Here is a 17,878-nt window from a genome sequence, read left to right as displayed (position 1 = left end):
GCTGCGCTAGCCCGCCGGAGCCGCCCCGTTCGCCGGATCTCGTCCGCCTTTTTTTAGGTAAAAACCTTGGTTTTCTTAAAAACCCTAGATCGGTTTATTTTTTTAGTTAGATCAGTTCGGTTCGTTTCGTCGGTTTATTTGTTTAGCGGACGTTCGTCCGTTCGTTCGTTTTAACGAACGCTATTCGCCGGCTAGGTTCAGACAGCGAACGTTCGTTCGTTAGTCTTTTCTTTTTATTTTATTTTCGGCCAGGGACTTATCCGTGATTATTTTTATTACAGATTAGCCCCTGATCTTCAAACCCTTGTATCTTTTCAACCGTTTGTCCAAATCCAGTGAAACCAACGCCAAAATGTTCGTATCGAAATCTTCTTTCTGTTTAATCAACTTGAACAATGTTTTGACAATTTAAAAATTGGTTTCAAGCAGATTTGTTTTCGAAGTTCTTTTGACCGTAGTTTCAGTTCCGTAGCTCCATTTCGATTGTTTCTTTTTGCAAATCGAATCTCTTCAGTTGAGTTTTCAGATTCGATCTTCTTGAGATTTACCCGTGCATCTATGCTTGAGTGCTTATGTATGCTATTGTTTTGTTTGCGATAGAATTCCCGGAGTGCGAAGCGTGCTACTATGAGTCACTAGGTTTTGCGGATCGTCGGCAAGGCAAGTAACACATTGATCATACTCTTTTCATACCCAGTTTTTATGCATTAGTTACAATCCTCAAACATTGCATGATTAGGATGTGATTAACATGTGGGTATTGGGAAGTAGATGATGAGGTAGAACCTATTACCTGTTTTAATATCAAACCCTTGGGAGTTACTTCTACGTTGTGCTTATATTGCCATGCTATGCTCGTAGACGTGGATTGGGGTTTGAGTGTATCCATGACAGATGTGAGATTGTTAATTAATGGTTCAACTTAAGGTGGCAACTTTAATACACATCTGGGTGGATTGTTGGTTCGGGCACCTGGGGTTATACCAGTGTTGTCCTAGGAGATCCCGGGGTTATACTGTGTGATCCTCCTATGGTCCGCCACCCAGGCCCAAAGGGATCATAAGATTATTCATGCTAGAAACTTCCGTGTGCAGCCACAAGCTATTATGGGCTCTAGCATAGTTGGGTATGTTGCATGACCTCTTCCAGTGGTAGGCTAGCAGATGTAGGGGATGTAGGTTGGTACTGTCTACCCGGGGTTAGAGTTAATGCTTCTGAAAGACTGTGTCTCAGTCATCCGTTTCTCAAACACCACGAAGTGCGAGAAATCCAACGGAGGAGATCGAGTCTTGTGGGGAAAAGTGCGCAAACCTCTGAAGAGTGTACAAACTAATCATGGTTAGCCGTGTCCCCGGTTATGGACATCTTGAGTATCTGGTACTTGGATTATCATGTGGATCTCATCACTCTAATTTAATTTGTTGGGTCGATAATTACTTTTAATTGGGATTGAGGTGGGGGTACCATTCTCAATGTTTCAACTACCATGATAGTTAAATAAAATATATTCCTTTGTTGTAGGAAAAAAATTAGCTTTTCGCAAAACATTATAACCATAGAGCCTCCACCAGCCATATATGCATGTAGTGATAGCATTTATTCTTTTCATTGCTCTACTGTGTTATATTGCCAGCATATTCCATGTGCTGACCCGTTTCGGGCTGCAACATATCATGTTGTAGACTTTTCAGACGAAGAGTAAGGTGCACTAGGTCGTTTGTCGTGCACTCAGCTATGCCGTTGGAGTTGATGGACTCGCATTATCTTCCAAGCCTTCCGCTGTTATCTTATTTAGATGGCCTTAAGCCATATTTATTGTAATAAGTTCTCTATTGAGACTCTCGATGTAATAAGTGTGTGATTGCTACTCTGTTATAAAATCCATTCAAGTATTGTGTGTGTCAGCATTACCGATCCAGGGATGACACTAAACACAGAGACTTGACCGTCTGAGGTCGGGTCGCTACATCCTCAAGTTACGGACCCAGTCCTTGTAGTTGCTACCATCATCTTTCAACCTAGCTTTCTCTAGGAACGCATTAAAATTCAATGGAACAGTAGCACGGGCCATTTATCTACAACAAACATAGACATGCAAAATACTATCAGGTACTAAGTTCATGATAAATTAAAGTTCAATTAATCATATTACTTAAGAACTCCCACTTAGATAGACATCCCTCTAATCATCTAAGTGATCACGTGATCCAAATCAACTAAACCATGTCCGATCATCACATGAGATGGAGTAGTTTTCAATGGTGAACATCACTATGTTGATCATATCTACTATATGATTCACGCTCCACCTTTCGGTCTCAATGTTCCGAGGCCATGTCTGCATATGCTAGGCTCGTCAAGTTTATCCCGAGTATTCTGCATGTGCAAAACTGGCTTGCACCCGTTGTATGTGAACGTAGAGCTTATCACACCCGATCATCACGTGGTGTCTCGGCACGATGAACTGTCGCAACGGTGCATACTCAGGGAGAACACTTGTACCTTGAAATTTAGTGAGAGATCATCTTATAATGCTACCGCCGTACTAAGCAAAATAAGATGCATAAAGGATAAACATCACATGCAATCAATATAAGTGATATGATATGGTCATCATCATCTTGTGCCTTTGATCTCCATCTCTAAAGCACCGTTATGATCACCATCGTCACCGGCTTGACACCTTGATCTCCATCGAAGCATCGTTGTCGTCTCGCCAACTATTGCTTCTACAACTATCGCTACCGCTTAGTGATAAAGTAAAGCAATTACATGGCGATTGCATTTCATACAATAAAGCGACAACCATATGGCTCCTGCCAGTTGCCGATAATTGTTACAAAACATGATCATCTCATACAACAATTTATATATCATCACGTCTTGACCATATCACATCACAGCAAGCCCTGCAAAAACAAGTTAGACGTCCTCTACTTTGTTGTTGCAAGTTTTACGTGGCTGCTATGGGCTTAGCAAGAACTGTTCTTACCTATGCTTCAAAACCACAACGATTTTTCGTCAAATGTGCTATTGTAACCTTCAACAAGGACCGGGCGTAGTCACACTCGATTCAACTAAAGTTGGAGAAACAGACACCCACTAGCCACCTGTGTGCAAAGCACGGCGGTAGAACCAGCCTCATGAACGCGGTCATGTAATGTCGGTCTGGGCCGCTTCATCCAACAATACCGCCGAATCAAAGTATGACATGCTGGTAAGCAGTATGACTATTATCGCCCACAACTCTTTGTGTTCTACTCGTGCATATAACATCTACGCATAGACCTGGCTCGGATGCCACTGTTGGGGAACGTAGTGTTTCAAAAAAATACATACGATCACGCAAGATCTATCTAGGAGAAGCATAGCAACGTGCGGGGAGAGTGTGTCCACGTACCCTCGTAGACCGAAAGCGGAAGCATTAAGTAACACGGTTGATGTAGTCGAACGTCTTCGTGATCCAACCGATCAAGTACCGAACGCACGGCACCTCCGCGATCTGCACACATTCAGCTCGGTGACGTCCCTCGAACTCTAGATCCAGCTGAGGCCGAGGGAGAGTTCCGTCAGCACGACGGTGTGGTGACGGTGATGATGAAGTTACCAGCGCAGGGCTTCGCCTAAGCACTACGACGATATGACCGAGGTGTAAAACTGTGGAGGGGGGCACCGCAGACGGCTAAAGATCAACTTGTGTGTCTATGGGGTGCCCCCTCCCTCGTATATAAAGGAGGGGATGAGGAGGCCAGTCGGCCACAAGGGGCGCGCCCAAGGGGGGGAATCCTACTCCAAGTAGGAATAGGTTCCCCCCTTTCCTAGTCCAACTAGGAGAAGAAGGAAGGAGAGGGAGAGGGAAAGAGGGGCCGCGCCCCCTTCCCCTAGTCCTATTCGGACTCCCCTTGGGGGGCGCCACCTCTTGGCTGCGGCCCTCTCTCTCCCCTAAGGCCCATAACTTCCCGGGGAGGGGGGTTCCGGTAACCCTCCGGCACTCCGGTTTTATCCGAAACTCTCCGGCACACTTCCGGTGTCTGAAGAACATGGTCCAATATATCAATATTTATGTCTCGACCATTTCGAGACTCCTCGTCATGTCCGTGATCTCATCCGGGACTCCGAACAACCTTCGGTACATCAAATCACATAAACTCGTAATACCGATCGTCATCGAATGTTAAGCGTGCGGACCCTACGGGTTCGAGAACTATGTAGACATGACCGAGACACCTCTCCGGTCAATAACTAATAGCAGAACCTGGATGCTCATATTGGCTCCTACATATTCTACAAAGATCTTTATCGGTCAAACCGCACAACAACATACGGTTGTTCCCTTTGTCATCGGTATGTTACTTGCCCGAGATTCGATCGTCGGTATCACCATACCTAGTTCAATCTCGTTACCGGCAAGTCTCTTTACTCGTTCCGTAATGCATCATACCGCAACTAACTCATTAGTCACATTGCTTGCAAGGCTTATAGTGATGTGCATTACCGAGAGGGCCCAGAGATACCTCTCCAACAATCAGAGTGACAAATCCTAATCTCGATCTATGCCAACTCAACAAACACCATCGGAGACACCTGTAGAGCATCTTTATAATCACCCAGTTACGTTGTGACGTTTGATAGCACACTAAGTGTTCCTCCGGTATTCTTGAGTTGCATAATCTCATAGTCAGAGGAACATGTATAAGTCATGATGAAAGCAATAGCAACAAACTAAACGATCATAGTGCTAAGCTAACGGATGGGTCTTGTCCATCACATCATTCTCTAATGATGTGATCCCGTTCATCAAATGACAACACATGTCTATGGCTAAGAAACATAACCATCTTTGATAAACAAGCTAGTCAAGTAGAGGCATACTAGGGACACTCTGTTTGTCTATGTATTCACACATGTACTAAGTTTCTGGTACAATTCTAGCATGAATAATAAACATTTATCATGATATAAGGAAATGTAAATAACAACTTTATTATTGCCTCTAGGGCACATTTCCTTCAAGAACTGACTGGCTTGAAGCATCATATTTATGCACACTACCGGCTTATCACGCCAGTAAGGGTAACAACCCAAAGACAGAGCACAACGCCTTGTTCAATTTATTCATACCGCTGGCTCATACGCCATATGCAGCAAGGGGCAACATCCCAAAGCTTAGAGCACAACACTCAAGCACAAAATCATCATACGCTGGCGACTTAAAGTCCAAAACCAGGCCGGGTTAATAAAACTCCGGATAGATTCATACATGAACGATAAGGCAACATAGCCCTAATCAGCTTTCAACCATGTATCAACATGGCATAAAAGATGAACCTCAAAAAATGTTCAAACCAAATATAAAGCAGAAAAAACAGAAAACAAGGCATTCATAGGCTGCCAAGCCTCCATGTCAAGCGTTATTCAAGGGCCACGCAGCCGCTGAGTTAAACCTTAATTCAAACCTCGTAAGCCGGACCTCACATGACCAATCGTCGTTTTAACTTTGACAAATTCAGGGTCTTGAAAAGATTGATTGTCAAGAGTACGGCGAGTCATTCCAGGATTACCTGGTCGGAGTGGCAGGCAAAAAAAGGCAGGATAACCTGGATGTTTTGGTGAATACACCTGGCGTCCAAGCCTATTACAAGGGTCAACAAAGCTCTGTTCATTAACAAGAAGCCCCAAAGTAATATTTCATTCCAGGCATATAAGCCGGATCAGTAGGGTAGTCATAGCTATGCTCAATGAGCAGGAAGCCCCCAAGTACTTTGTAATCATGGCGTACAAGCCGGATAAAGAGGGTAGTCATAGCTATGCTCAATAAGCAGGAAGCCCCCAAATGATCGTATGAAGTGACAATAAAGACTCATATTCTTAGAATGAAACGACAGAGGCCCTGAATTATCAGGGATGCCGGATTTATTATATTCCTTGTAATATATACATTGATAGAAATATGTACATCACAAGAGCCAGTGGCTCAAGTATAATATGGCCGAAGATGAGCAATATTCCACGGCCGGCGGGTCTCCTCCTCCGACGTGCGTGAGTCCTTATGGTATCGAACATCGATAAGGTAATATGACCCGTTGTTTAGATTTTTGCTGACCACAAAAGGCCCTTCCCAAGGTGGGGATAGCTTGTGCATATCAGTTTGATCCTGGATAAGCCGGAGCACCAAATCTCCTTCTTGAAAGGTTCTGGTTTTAACCCGGCGGCTGTGATAACGATGCAGATCTTGCTGGTAAATCGCCAAACGAGCCGCCGCAAGGTCACGCTCCTCATCCAACAGGTCAAGTGCATCCTGACGTGCTTTTTCATTATCAGCTTCAACATAAGCCACCACACGGGGCGAGTCGTGACGGATGTCACTAGGGAGAACCGCCTCTGCTCCGTAAACCATGAAGAAAGGCATGTAACCCGTAGATCTATTGTGGGTAGTATTGATGCTCCATAACACTGAGGGTAATTCCTCCACCCAACAACCCAGCGTCCTCTGCAAAGGGACCATAAGCCGGGGCTTGATGCCTTTCAAAATTTCTTGATTGGCTCTTTCAGCTTGGCCATTAGACTGGGGGTGAGCCACTGATGATACATCAAGGCGAATATGCTCTCGTTGACAGAAGTCTTTCATAGCACCCTTGGACAGATTAGTGCCATTATCAATTATAATGTTGTGGGGGTAACCAAAACGAAAAATCACCTTTTTGATGAATTGAACCACCATCGCCGCTTCACACTTACTGACCGGCTCTGCCTCAACCCACTTTGTAAATTTGTCAACCACCACCAAAAGGTGGGTCTTTTTTATCTTTGGACCTTTTGAAAGGTCCAACCATATCAAGCCCCCAGACTACAAACGACCAAGTGATTGGAATCATCCTCAATTCTTGAGCCGGCACATGAGCTCATTTTGAATTTTTTTGACAACCGTCACATTTACTGACCAAATCTTCTGCATCAGCATGAGCCATCAGCCAATAAAACCCATGACGGAAAGCCTTGGCTACGAGAGACTTAGAGCTGGCATGATGACCACAATCCCCTTCATGAATCTCTTGTAGAATCTCACAGCCTTCCTCAGGAGAAACACAACGTTGAAACACCCCTGTGACACTGTAGCGGTGCAACTCTCCATTGACAATAGTCATTGACTTAGACCGCCGGGTTATCTGCCTGGCCAAAGTTTCATCTTCAGGTAACTCGCCCCGGGTCATATAAGCCAAATATGGAACTGCCCAATCAGGAATAGCATGAAGAACCGCCACCAACTGCACCTCCGGGTCAGGAATAGCAAGATCCTCCTCTATAGGCAATTTGACTGAAGGATTATGCAGAATATCAAGGAAAACATTAGGTGGTACTGGCTTACGCTGGGACCCTAGCCGCCTTAAAGCATCAGCTGCTTCATTTTTCTTGCGATCAACATGTTCCACTTGATAACCTTTGAAGTGACCAGCAATAGCATCAACCTCGCGACGATAAGCCGCCATGAGTGGGTCCTTAGAATCCCAAGTGCCTGAAACTTGCTGAGCCACCAAATCTGAGTCACCGAAACACCTCACTCGGCTTAAGTTCATCTCTTTAGCCATCTGAAGACCATGGATCAAGGCTTCATACTCAGCTGCATTGTTAGTACAAGGGAACATCAACCTTAAAACATAACAAAATTTATCACCTCGTGGGGAAGTTAAAATTACTCCAGCCCCCGAGCCTTCCAACTGCCTTGATCCATCGAAGTGAATAGTCCAATATGTGCTATCCGGATTCTCCTCAGGCATCTCCAGCTCAGTCCAGTCATTGATAAAATCCACCAGTGCTTGAGACTTGATAGCTGTCTGTGGCATATACTTGAAACCATGGGGTCCAAGCTCAATGGCCCATTTGGCTAGCCGACCTGTGGCTTCTCTGTTTTGAATAATGTCCCCCAAGGGGGCAGAGCTAACCACAGTGATGGGATGACCCAAGAAATATTGTTTTAGCTTATGACTAGCCATGAACACTCCACATACCAGTTTTTGCCAATGTGGATACCTCTGCTTGGATTCAATGAGGACCTCACTGATATAATAAACCGGTCGCTAAACCGGATACTCCTTGCCAGGCTCCTTCCTTTTCACAACAATCGCCACACTGACAGCTCGGCTATTAGCAACCACATATAACAACAAGGGCTCCTTATCAATAGGAGCTGCAAGGATCGGTGGCTCAGCTAACTGTTTCTTCAAGGCTTCAAACGCCTGATCAGCAGCATCACTCCAGACAAAGTGATCTGTTTTCTTCTTCATCTGGTATAGAGGGATAGCCTTTTTCCCCAACCGGCTTATGAACCGGCTTAAGGCCGCAATACGACCCGCCAGACGCTGAACATCATTAATACACGCCGGCTTAGCCAAAGACGTGATAGCCTTGATTTTCTCCGGGTTAGCTTCAATGCCCTATTCAGAAACCAGAAAACCCAAGAGCTTGCCTCTTGGTACACCAAAGACACATTTGGCTGGGTTAAGCATCATCTTGTACACCCGGAGATTGCCAAAGGTCTCTTTCAAATCATCTATCAGGGTCTCTTTCTTCCTTGATTTCACCACAGTATCATCCACATAAGCATGAACATTGCACCCAATCTGATCATGAAGGCAATTTTGCACACACCACTGGTAAGTCACCTGGGCACTCTTGAGCCCAAAGGGCATAGACACATAGCAGAAGGCTCCAAAGGGAGTGATGAATGTTGTCTTCTCCCGGTCCTTAACTGCCATCTTGATCTGATGATACCCTGAATAGGCATCCAAGAAACTCAAACGCTCACAACCTGCCGTTGCATCAATAATCTAATCAATACGAGGGAGAGCGAAAGGATCAGCCGGACATGCTTTATTAAGGTCTGTGTAGTACACACATATGCGCCAAGTACCATTCTTCTTAAGTACCAGCACCGGGTTAGCCAACCATTCAGGATGAAAAACTTCAACAATAAACCCGGTTGCTAAAAGCCGGGCCACTTCTTCACCAATGGCCTTACGCCTCTCTTCATTAAAGCGACGAAGAAATTGTTTAACCGGTTTAAACTTTGGATCAATATTGAGAGTGTGCTCAGCGAGTTCTCTCGATACACCTGGCATGTCTGAAGGCTTCCATGCAAAGATGTCCCGGTTCTCACGGATGAACTCAATGAGCGCTTTCCTATTTTGGATCCAAATTAGCACTGATACTGAACTGCTTGGATGAGTCGCCAGGAACAAAATCAATCAACTTAGCGTCATCTACCGACTTAAACTTCAACAGGGGGTCATGCTCTGTTGTTGGCTTCTTCAAAGGTGTCATATCCGCCGGGTCAACATTATCTTTATAAAACTTCAGCTCTTCTGTTGCACAAACAGACTCAGCATAAGCAGCATCACCTTCTTCACATTCCAAGGATACCTTCCTGTTGCCGTGCACAGTGATAGTGCCCTTGTAACCTAGCATCTTGAGTTGCAGATAAACATAACAAGGCCTTGCCATAAACTTGGCATAAGCCGACCGCTCAAACAAGGCATGATAAGGGCTCTTAATCTTAACCACTTCAAAGGTGAATGTCTCCGCTCTGGAATCATGCTCATCACCAAAAGCCACTTCCAAAGCTATCTTGCCCACTGGATACGCCGACTTGCCAGGCACCACTCCATGAAAGACAGTATTAGACGGCTTAAGATCCTTATCAGTCAAGCCCATACGACGGGAAGTATCATAGTAAAGGATATTGATGTTGCTACCTCCATCCATGAGTACTTTGGTGAACTTGTACCCTCCAACCTGAGGTGCAACCACTAAAGCCAACTGACCCGGATTGTCAACCCGGGGCGGGTGATCCTCACGGCTCCAAAGAATAGGATGTTCAGACCATCGCAAGAAACGGGGAACCGCTGGCTCAACTGCGTTCACCGCCCTTTTATGAACCTTCTGGTCTCGTTTACATAAACTCGTGGTGAACACATGATATTGTCCACTATTCAGCTGCTTCGGGTTACTCTGATAACCAGATTGCTGCTGCTGATTCCCTTGACCAGACTATTGATTGAAACCACCTTGATTGCCTTGGCCCTGGAAACCAGAATTTGAGCCGCTGCCACCAAAGCCAGGCCCGTGAGAACCGGATCCTGAACCGCCATTCGGGCCATGATTGTTCTGGAAAAAATTGGAATTTCTATACTCCCTCATGATGAATCAATCCTTCCATAGATGATTGGCTGGCTTCTCGTGCGTACCATGCTTTGGGCAAGGCTGATTCATCATCGCCTCCAGGTTGAACTTTGGCCCACCAAGCCGGGGCGGCTTTCCCTTCTTACACTGATTATTGTTCTGCGTATTGGTGTTGGCCACAAAGTCTAAACCGCCCTCAGCTTTGCGCTAACCGTTGCCACCGACGACTCTTGGTCATCCGGCCCACAACGTATCCCTTGATCCCTGCGAAGCTGCCCTTAAAGAACTCGAAACCACCGTGCGCTGGCCCCATGGTGGGCGCCAACTGTCGTGGACTTGACACGGCAGATGTCCTAGCAAAAGGACTTGGTCGTGGAGCCATCGCAACTAGGTTAGCTTAAAGGGGTTAATCGGGACAAAGGACACAAAGAGTTTATACTGGTTCAGCCCCTCGCGGTGGAGGTAAAGGCCTACTCCAGTTTGGGATTGTAATGCTTGGGTTTCGATACCAGGGAGCGAATACGCTTGACCTAGTTCTCGATCTCTTGTTTCTTGCCCTTAACCCGCCGCCGGGTCACCCCTTTATATACACAGGTTGATGCCCGACGGCTTACAGAGTCCCGGCCGGCTCATACACAACGTGTCCGGCTCGGTGACTAACTAAGCTTGCCTTACAAAACAAGTTATACATATGGCGGTTCATCCTCTTGGGCCTCAAGTCGCCTCTGGGTCTTGGGCCGTCAATAGGCTTGCCATGACCCACCATCTTCATTGATAAGTCGTCAGTGGTATGACCCGGCCCCTCCTAGGCGGTTCATACCCAATAGTTATATCCCCAACAGGTAGTATTGATTCCATGAGTTGTGCCTATCAGAAAGAAAAAAATATGCGTCTTTTTTTCACATGAGGCATAGATTTGCTTCTCATGGAGGCATATGTTTGCTTCTAGGAGAGGCACAACAACTGTGCCTCTCGGAAAGAGAAAAAACGTGTTTTTTTCTTCCACAAGAGACACAAATTTGCTTCTCATAAAAGCATAATTGTGCCTCTCGGAAAAGGGAGGAAAAGTGAAAATAAAATCATGCTTCCGGTTCGGTTTTCTTTCTTCCATTTTTTTTTTCTGTTTTTTTGTGCGGTGCGAGAAATCCAAAGTGAAAACGGTTTGCGATTTGAACGCACGATTTAAGAGGTAAGACATTTCAATAATTGAGTCTAAAAAAAGGAAAGATTTCCAAATCAATAATTTCATTTAACATGTTAACATGCAGTGATCACTTGTCACAATCTTAACATACCTCCAAAGGGCACCGCTTAATCAGTGATTTCGAATAAACGGGCCGTGCAGGGTCGCTGCGTGTGCCTTGCCTCGCCCAGAGGGCACAACTGCTCGCGGGCTCGCGGCCCGGCCTGTTTGGCCACCTATATGCCGTATCCCGACGGCAACCAGCGTGTTCGCACGAATCTGCTAGAGCAGTTGTGCCCGGAGCCAGAACCCTCGTGCTCCTCCGGCGGCGACGGGCGGCGGAGGTGTGGAACTCGTCACAGCGCACAGGTACACCAGCGTCAGGCACTCCTGCGCCGGCAACTTCGCCAGCCACCACCAGCTCAACCATATCATCGCTCGCGGCCCGGCCTAGGGTTTTGCTCCGGCTAGAGGCGGGCGCCTGATTCATTCCTCTCCGTCGAGTTATTTTTTCTGATTAGCTTTCTGGGAGGATTCATAGGTTATGAGTGCAGGTGTACGATATTTCTCTGGGTATTCAGCATCCTTCTGAAAGTTCTTTTGCAGTCTGATTCCACCTTCCAGTCGGGTTCGGAGCGACCCTTGTCCTATATATCATTATACACACAATTGTGATTTCAAGCATCCCCTGCAAAAATCGATGGAGAAAGTTTCTGCTTCCGATGATTCCCCTTATTCGAGCACAGATTGCGATTGGTCCCAGCTTCAGGCTGATGTGCTCCTCCAGATCTTTGGCACTCTGGATATCCCGGATCTCTTCAGCTCTGGTGCGGTGTGTCGATCCTGGCACCTCATTTATCTGGAGGCCCGTGGTCTCCGTCTGTGCTCGCCGAACCAGAGCCCCTGCCTTGTTTACTCATCTGGTGACCGTGACGCTAACACGGCCACCCTGCATAACATGTCCACTAACAAGCTTTACCACGTCACTCTATCAGAGCCTGCCTTCCGCACACGCCACATCATGGGCTCCTCCTATGGCTGGCTCATCACCGCGGATGAGCGGTCGAATCTCATACTAGTCAACCCTGCAACCCGAGCTCAGATAGCTATGCCTCCACCTGAAACCATGAACAATGTTAGACTGCGTTACACTGAAGAGGGCGTGCTAGATGGATATGATGTTCTTTTCATGGATCTGTTCTCTTCGGATTTTGACACTGAAACGGAGCCATACCATCTTACACTTGAAGAAGCCCGCTTCTTCTTTTCTGAGAGGGTCGTTCTTTCTTGCGACCCCTCCCAAGGAAACTGCACAGTGCTATGAGTACAACTGCCCAATAATCAACTCTCTTATACCAGGGTTGGGGACTCCAAATGGACTTGGATTGGTGGAAAAGGCAATTGCTGGGAATATCAAGATATCCTTCATAACAACAATGATGGTTTGTTTTATGGTGTTCGTGGTAGGGGTGAAGTTGATTCTATTAATCTTAATGGACCTTCCGCTGAAGTGAAAGTTATTTTGAAGCTGATCATATCCTATCAAGCGCATAGTAGATATATTGTTCAAGCACCATGGGGAGATTTTTTCCAGATATGGAGACATGATAAGTATAGTAATGCGAATGGAAAAAGAGAACAGGTTGCAGACAAGTTTTTTGTGTACAAGATTGATTTTATTGAACAAAAGCTTGTTGAAATAAATAACCTCCAAGATCATGCAATGTTCATTGGTTTCAACAGCTCATTCCTGCTCCCGGTGAAAGACTTCTCTGCATTGATTCCCAATAGCATCTACCACACGGATGACTTGCTCAGATATATCTACTCTCACAGATATAGTCTTAGGCAGGTTGTTGTTTTCAATATGGAAGATAGCAGTTTCATCGAGTTATCGCCCCCTAGTTCAGATTCAAGATTGAACTGGCCGCCCCCGGTTTGGATTCAACCATCACTTACTTGAGATAAGTGAAAATTACTAATATAGAATACATACATTATTTTATCTGTTTATTATGTTTTGTGTTTTGGGTATGTATCCATGTTCTGTAAATGGCTAGTCAGACCTTTGTAATCGGCACAAGTGATCATGTATCCTCCATGTTCTTGTATAGCCATGCACTTATGCCGCATGATAACTATTAAGTAATGGCTACAATTTCTTAGAATATTTCATGTACTCCCTCCGGTCCTTTTTAGTTTGCATATAAGATTTGTTTGAAGTCAAACCTCGTAAACTTTGACCAAGTTTATAGAAAAAAATACCAACATTCAGAACGTGAAATCAACAACATTAGATGCGTCATGACTTTACATTTCATATTGTATAAATTTAGCATTGTAGATGTTAATATTTTTTCATATAAATATGGTCAAACTTTACGAAGTTTGACTTCAGACAATCCTTATATGCAGAGTAAAAAGGACCAGAGGGAGTAAATAAATGTTTCGGATGCAAACCATCTGTTCAGTAGGATAAGATTGCTACAGTTATTTTTGAGGAACACACTTAACCGAATACTGTCTTGTTTTAAGTGTATACCAGTACAATGTGTAGAACTTGGCGTGCTGCTAAAACATGCTTAAATGCTTACCCTTTTATGCTTATTATGGCTGCAAAACCAAATATTTATACTTAAATCTAGATCGAAATCCTTCTGTTGTTTTTGGATAGTTTGGTACATGATATGTCGACAATTAAGGAGGCTTACCAATAAATATAAAGTGCCTTAACTAGCTTTGTTAATATCCTACTCTGAAATATTTCATTCATCTGTCCCTAAAGCTTTATGTCAAATTATTTTCTCTTTCCCAAGGTACTAGCATACTGTTTTGAGTGATCCTAAAACGTATTCTATTTTTTTTACGTGTTACAATATCTCTTTTCCAATTTCTTATCATCACTTTTTATGATGATTAGTATAACCTTATCATATAAGGTTAGGTAATACTCCCTCCGTCCCAAAATAAGTGTAAAGTTGTACCAAATCAGGGACACTTATTTTGGGACGGAGGGAGTACATTTGATTTATTCAATACATGTATGATCAGGTAACTGATACAAAGTTGTGAAAATAAATCCAATCGTGTAGCACATCGATCTCTAATTCTCCACAAGTCCAATGATCACTGTAGAAATGTAATCATACTGCGTGAACCAGAAAACAAGAGTAGCAATTGTCTCGGACCGTTAGGCCAAAGTCAACTCTAATATTTGTAGACACAATCGTTTATTTCTTGCAAATATCCAGAGAATTGAACACTGTTTATCCAGGCCTTCAAATAGAGAGGCCTTACTTGGAATTTGCTGCCTAAATGGCACATAACTGACTCGTGCTTATTTGAAGGTCCTGCCAGTAATAAACCAGGCCTGTTTTCAAGGTCCTGCTCAGCAATTATGAAACGAATCATTTGTGTTCTGTCATCTAGCTACTTTTTAAAATGAACCAGTATGTTATTCCAAAGAATTATCAGCTTTGCATATATACGCTGATGCTGATACCGAGTATGCGTTGCATCTGCTTAAGGAGTCTTAAAAGTGCTTGAGTGCCCAGGCAAGTTAGGAACTTATTGTGCACATTGTTCAGGACATCTTACAGGCCAGTTAAGACGTATCAGTGGGGAAATATTTAGTTGTAGCTTTGTACCATTTAATGTTTGATCTTTGAAATATAATGGATTTTGTTCTGATGAGTCATTTCTACTGGTTGTTGTGACAGGCACCAGAGCATTCACATCTGAAGGCCCACATCTTGGAAAACAAACTTTTTTTGAGAAGCTTCATCCCTTGGTCATCACAAACTTGTACAGTTCAAATAACAAGATTAGTGCCTCTGCTGCGTCTATTGTTTTAGTTGGTTCAAGTGAGGAACTTGGGATTATCAGTAACTGTTCATGAGGAGTTTTCGTTTGGACAGTCTGACCATTGCTAGTCCAATGTTTCGTCAAAGGTTTATTGCTGATGGAATTGAAACTTTGGTCAGGATAGGTATCCCAGTTAACGCTGCTATCTCCTTGTGGTAGAACTGTTTGTTCTTTGGTCGGAACCTGATCTTATTCATTATAGGTGTACTTGTTGGAGGAAATTTTGCCGTCAAGCAAATGTTTCCCTTGCTTAGGATTCTTGTTATAATCTCATGTATCGACTAGCAATCCAGATGAGTAATCCAGAGTCGCAACATAGTTGGAACTTCTTTGCTCTAACTGATGATGGTTCCAGCTGTGAGGCAATCTGCTGCAGAGAGGACCTGATGCCAAAACTTCGTGGAGAAGACACCCTGTGAGCTGTGAGGAAAGGATCGTCGGTCTGGCCACAAAGCACGTTTGCTCCTGGGGAACGGTCGCGAGTTATCAGTTCTCAAAATGATATATATGTGTGCAAAGTTTTTCTACTGAAATAATACACCCTTAAACCTTTGCAGCGTGTTTTGGCAATATTTAGAAAGGGAATGGGAGTTACAGCATGGAGTTGTATCGAGATTAGACATAGGACGAGTCGTTTTATTCCCAATCCTTCGTTTGACGCATGATGGGAATTATGTGCGAGGATTTGAGGAGAAGCTGTATTCCGTTCTTTAGTTCGTGGGAATTGATGAGGGCCTAGACAAGGGAAATTATAATGAAGGATTAAGATTGACTCACTAAACCAATTCTCTTCCGACTCCCACCCCCAGCCTCAAGTCCCATATGACTATTCCCTTATGAATTCTCAACCCCCTTAACCAAACAATAGATTTGAAGTCTCATATCGCTTCAATTCCCATTCTCTAGCTCTAAATACCCTCAACCAAACATGCTGTTGAGAATTGAATTAATTCAGTTTCTTGAGCAACAATATTGTACAATTATCCATATAAAATTTCTTGTGGCTAATATCGTTTAGGAACAAAAATACCAAATGTATTAACAAAATTTTACCAATTGCCTTTTTACTGTTATTAGTTGATGAGTCGGTGTTTCCATTGATAATTGTACTGACTAGATCGGCAACGCGCCTTGGCGCGAGGGTGCCGGTCCCAACGATGTGGTCAAGCAAGTAGTAATCATGGTTTAGCGTAAGTATTCAAATAGGATAACAAAATAAAAGAAGGATGAAACATTCACTTCTAATAGAAGACATTGAGTCATGAGACCACGAAAGGCAACCACTTCCATTAAGTTTAGTACTAATAGCACGAACATGTCCTAATCTAAAACAAAGTTTGCAGCACATCCATATATAAGCAAGGCAGCTACCCAACATAGGCTAAAGTTATAACAAAAACAACTTCACTACAAAGGTAACATCTCAAAAAGGAGGTTAGTAAACACTTATTAATGATTCAGTACTAAACATCAAGGTTAATCACACAACATTGGCAAGTTTCATACCAAAGCATACTTTGTTGTAACAAATATACTCAGAGCAACCTTCTCGGAGTGTTAGTACATTTCATAAAACAATGCTATGAAGGGGGACATCCATGATACAACATACATGTTGGTCCTCAACTTTCACTTCTAGCGATCTCCAAGTATATTGGAATCCCAAAGAGCAGTCTTAGGGCGTCATGCCCTGTCCAGCACCATGGTCCAGTGCCTAGACCCAAAACATAGAGCAGGTTACAGTAATACATAGTCCAGATGGTGTTGAGTAGAAAAAAAACCACAATATATTACACGGGAAAGAACATGACATTCCTGTACATAAGTGAACCCCTAACAAAGCAATGCCCTAGATCATCTTCACACCCATGAGACTCCAGGTTGTAGCCTTAAAGATAAGTGTAGACAAACCCTGTCAATAAGTATACTTGGGCTGCAAGAGTAGAGAACATTTATTGTATACCCACACCATTCTCTGTCATAAAAGTAGGGAGACAGAGAACTAAAACAAAGAAGAGTACAGGTTCCTTTCACCAACAGATGAACTTTGCAATTAACACTCAAAACGGGATGAAAGCAATGGGAAATTTTCTTCTAAGACTGTCCCAAATCATTATGAATCATGGGCATGTGTCCTGCACACACACATGATGCATTTTTTATTATTACCATGCACTACTGCCTACTCCTCTATATATCATTAAGAACAGGTCACTAATTCCTTTGATGGTTGACACTAAGATAAAGTCACATGTTCAAATTCTATTAACCTAAGGCAGTAGTTCAAACAGTCCGTAGAAGCCTTTCCAAAGAAGGCCCCTAAAAAATAATCAGCCAGACTATATGTACTGAACATAAGAACTTATTCCAGAGATATGTTAACGACACATTATGAAAGATTCACTAGTACAAAACAGGGCTTTGGTCACAGGGCAATATTCACATTAGTCCCGGTTCAGTCACGAACCGGGACTAATGTGAGCATTGGTCCCGATTCGTGCGGCTAAGGCATTAGTCCCGGTTCACCTGGGCCCTTTAGTCCCGATTGGTGCCACGAACCAGGACTAAAGGGTGCGATGCCCATTAGTACCGGTTGGTGGCACCAACCGGGACTAAAGGTTAGTCCTTTAGTCACCGGTACTAAAGGGCCCATCA

The 17,878-nt window shown here is 43.9% G+C and overlaps 1 long non-coding RNA gene across 1 annotated transcript; it reads left to right on the top strand.

Annotated features, from left to right (window-relative positions):
- Nucleotides 1–11,435: 11,435 nt before the first annotated feature.
- LOC123077642 (uncharacterized) lies at nucleotides 11,436–15,541 on the top strand. The gene is made up of 2 exons (XR_006436751.1): nucleotides 11,436–11,728; nucleotides 15,079–15,541. It is a non-coding gene; the product is annotated as an uncharacterized lncRNA (long non-coding RNA).
- The last annotated feature ends 2,337 nt before the right edge of the window (nucleotides 15,542–17,878 follow it).

This window comes from Triticum aestivum, chromosome 3D (genome assembly GCF_018294505.1).
Source record: "Triticum aestivum cultivar Chinese Spring chromosome 3D, IWGSC CS RefSeq v2.1, whole genome shotgun sequence".
NCBI classification, from domain to species: domain Eukaryota; kingdom Viridiplantae; phylum Streptophyta; class Magnoliopsida; order Poales; family Poaceae; genus Triticum; species Triticum aestivum.
Note: the sequence above shows the minus strand (reverse complement) of the source record. Positions and strands in the feature narration are given on the sequence as shown.